This window comes from Brassica oleracea, chromosome C3 (assembly GCF_000695525.1).
Source record: "Brassica oleracea var. oleracea cultivar TO1000 chromosome C3, BOL, whole genome shotgun sequence".
Lineage (NCBI taxonomy): Eukaryota > Viridiplantae > Streptophyta > Magnoliopsida > Brassicales > Brassicaceae > Brassica > Brassica oleracea.
Window position 1 is genome coordinate 26813077 of NC_027750.1, and position 4694 is coordinate 26817770.

Sequence of the window (4694 nt, forward strand, 5' to 3'; positions counted from 1 at the left end):
TGGGAAATGACATATATATAGAGAAATTTTCGAGTTGGGTAGTTGAAATATAACAACGATTTTACAAGAAATATTTTACATGAATTTTACATGGTTTTAACATATTATTTACAACGGCTTTACAACGAAATTAGGTAAGTTAAAGCACATTGAATACATGTTTTCACCTAAATATAACGGTAACATGTTTCGTTGTAATGTCGATGTAATGATTACGACGTATTTCTCTTTCCACGTACATTCGTCGTAAACTTACATGGAGTTTACGACGAAATCTATTCGTCGTAAATTTACATGGCGTTTACGACGAAAGTTGGATTCCTCGTAATTGCGTTGTAAACATCATGTAAATTTACGACGAAATATTTTCGTCGTAAATGTTCGTTGTTATGGGCACGTTTTCTTGTAGTGATTGTTTGGTGAATTTAATAGTATTACACAAAGTTTTAATTATTTACTGTTAAATGTAACATTACAATAATGTAATATTATTAATTTTTATTACTGATTAAATATTATTTGAATAAAAAACATAATCAATATATTAAAAGAAAAATACATGATACGATAAAGTAAATGATAATAATAATTTAGTGATTTCTTATTTAAAAATAAAATAAAATATAAAAGTTCTATGATATTTTATTTTTACAATATAAAGAAAATGATAATAAGTGATCTCTTATTTGAAAATAAAATAAAAATATTTTAACTATGTAAAAATAATTTAAAAATATAAATAATGCAATACATTATGTTTAATTACAAATTTAACTGACTGATAATAATAATTGAACTATATCATTAAATGAAGCATAATAAAATATAAATATTTAATATTTAGTATGATAAATAGTATTACATCAAATTTGGTGAAACACTATTTAGTCTACTCCAAATTTGGTGGGAAAGTATTATTTTTGGTGTCTTACTGGAAATAAGATCATATTAAATTTGATGTTTTGGTGTCCCAAGCATAAGAGTTGGCCTTATGTACAAGGACGTGAACTGGGAACCCAAACCTCGTAAGGAAGAACATGAATATTAATGTGAAAGACGTATAACTTAACCCAGTGAATGTTCTCTACAATCTTAGAAGTTTTTAGAAACTTTAGCCATCAACAAGAAAATTTGTAACAAATAAGAAACAAATTATATTCGAGTATTTGGCGTTCGGTGTTGACAGAGAGATAAATAATGGTGCTGAGCTAATGTGTTTTTCCTTCAATTATATTACTTTTTCTTGTAGCAGAATCAATATAACTAGGACTTAAAAGTAAAAGGTTGAAGTGTTTTATCATTTAGGGATCATCTATTGGCTATTTTAAATTTTCTAATGATTACTGTAAACGATCATCCTCACTTGCATCTTTCTATTATATATTGTTCCACGAAGAGTAATAAACTCAATGTTTGATTTGTGTGGTCACACGCTACCAACCCTCGAAAAGGACATCCCCGCCCGCCTTCAGAGTCGTGCTGGAACTGTATGACGGCATCAGCTCTGATGGTCAATTGACGTCATTGTCTCCTTAATTATTGCCTATTTTTTTATAAAAGGCTTCTAAATTCAAATGCATAGTTAAAATTTAATTTCTTAAATAGTAAAAACATCATAGTCTACAATGATATATATGATCATCCATGTAACCAAAAAAAAACTTCTATAAAAAATGAACAAGAAAAATAAAAGATCGTGTGTACGTCGTAAAGCCGTAAAGGCATAAAGGGCCAATGCCAAGACATGCAAGCTGTGTGGCTCCTTCCTAAAAGCAAAAGAAAGGAGGAAGTAACCTTTCTCACTTTTATCAAACTTTTTCTTTAACTTTCCTCTTCCACTTTTTATGTTTAATATTCAACACCGAGATATGAAAGTCTCTTCTTTGTGTTTCACGAGTTTGAACTTTTAGTCGCAGAACAACAAAATCTGCCACTATAACATAAAAGCTATGAGTCAAATAAAAACTTCTTGTTTTTTTTTTCTTTAAGAAACAAAAAAAATTTGAAAAGCAAGTTTCGCCATGTTATTATCTTATTTATAGGGGTTAGGCATGTTCTTTCCCTTAGTTGATACGTAAAAGTTGACGTCATTTTATTTTAGGTTTGTATAATAAAATATAAAATGACGTTATTTTAAATTATTAAAAAGTTTGATTTTACTGCACAAAAACGAAATTTGATGTTAATTATCTCGTGTAATCATATATACTACTTGATTAAACGGGTTTAACAGAAAGTTGAATGTTTGAATTTTCGAAATTTTGTGTTATGTCTCGTAAACCCTTATACCAGAAGTTCTCATGTAAAAAAAAAAACATCAAATAAAATTTGAATTGTGATCTCATGAAACATGACGGAGACAGCAAGACTAACATCGCTTGATTTGCTTAAACTTATAATTAACGCGCAATTATTTATTTAGCATTTCTCGAAGAGCATCTAAATAGTAAGGTTTTGTGAAGTAAGTGCCCTTTTAGGTTTGATTTAGTAGAAGATATGTAAAGTGTAAAGACTTGCTTCAAGTGACTTGTGTGCCTTAATATATAAGGGCGTCTTTTGATTATTATGTTGTATTCATAATGAGCAAGGAATCTATATTATTAAAGTTGAAGTACACATTGAGATTGTTTGGCAATATAGATAGTAGTTAGATAAATAGTATTGTTTGGACACATGGATAGCAGTAAGTTAGGAAAAATAATAATGAGCTTATTCTAATAAAAAAATTGGAAATCTATTACATTATATTAAAAAGTAATGGATTTATGTTACTTGATATATATATTTAAATCAAAATAATAATTTAAAATTGATTTATATCAAAAATTCATTCAAAAATATACATATATTCAAAATTTGATTTTTACTAACATATTTTCCAATAACTATTATAAAAATGTTTTCAATATATATAAGAAAAATACAATACAAAGCCCAATTTCAAACACCAACTTAAATTATGGTTTTTATATTTCCCATTAAATTTTAAAATATAATATATGTGATTATTTATATGATTGTACGTATAAAATATTATTAATTATAAGAAAACTTATTTGATGGTACGTATAAAATACAATTAATTATATGATAACACATATTTTGTAACCTATGATGACACATATAGGATATATAATAGTGATTAGGGGTGGGCGTTCGGGTTCGTTTTCGGGTCTTTTTGGGATTTCGTGTTCAGTTCAGATCTTTGAGGATTTGGGTCGGATTTGGATAACCAATTTAAATATCTATATTATTAAAGTTGAAGTACACATTGAGATTGTTTGGCAATATAGATAGTAGTTAGAAAAATAGTATTGTTTGGACACATAGATAGCAGCAAGTTAGGAAAAATAATAATGTGCTTTAAAATTGGAAGTCCATTATATTAAAAAGTAATGGGTCTATGTTACTTGATATATATATTCAAATCAAAATAATAATTTAAAATTAATTTATATAAAAAATTCATTCAAAAAAAAAATATATATATATATATATTCAAAATTTGATTTTTACTAACATATTTTCCAATAACTATTATAAAAATGTTTTCAATATATATAAGAAAAATACAATACAAAGCCCAATTTCAAACACCAACTTAAATTATGGTTTTTATATTTCACATTAAATTTTAAAATATAATATATGTGATTATATATGTGATTGTACGTATAAAATATTATTAATTATAAGAAAACTTATTTGATGGTACGTATAAAATACGATTAATTATATGATAACACAAATTTTGTAACTTATGATGACACATATAGGATATATATATATAATAGCGATTAGAGGTGGGCGTTCGGATTCGTTTTCGTGTCTTTTTGGGATTTTGTGTTCAGTCAGATCTTTGAGGATTTGGGTCGGATTTGGATAACCAATTTAAATAGGTTTGGTTTAAATATTTGGGTAGAGAATTAATAATTATTTAATTATTTTTGGAGTTTTGAGTATATTTTAACTATGTAAGATATTTACGTTTGATTATTTGTATATATTTTCAAGCATTTAAGCGAACTTAAAAGTATCATATATATTCTGGATGTTTTTATATATATTAAATCTAAAAATAATTAATATATATAAGTATATAAATCTATTTTGGATACCCAAAATACTTCGGTTCGGATCGGATTAGGTTTCAGTTCTTCAAATATCAAAATTTTGAATAATTCGGATATTTAATCAATTCCGGTTCGGATTTAGTACTACTTATTCGGATTGGGATCGGTTCGATTCTTCGAATTCGAGTTTTTTGTCCAACCCTAAATAGTGACATAAAAATCAAATAGCATCATATTTGTTTTAAAAAATACACCCGCACGAGCGTGCGGATCAAAATCTAGTTATTCTTTTAGTTTCAAAACAAAACTTGTTCTTTTCCAAGTACAAATATACAATGATGGAGCATCTAAATAGTATAAGCACTACAAGAAAAAAGCGGTATTCTGACGGACATTCCGACGGAAAATGAAATCCTCGGAATATCCCGAGGAAATTCCGAGGAAACACAAAATTTGGTTTCTTCGGAATTTCATCGGAATATACCGACGGAATTCTGAGGAAATATCAATCCGTCGGAATATTCCGAGGAAAAATATGTTCCTCGGAAAAAACCGATGAATTCTGAGAAAATATTATAGCCATTGGAGAGCCGTTGGGGGATTTTACAAAATTCCGAGGAA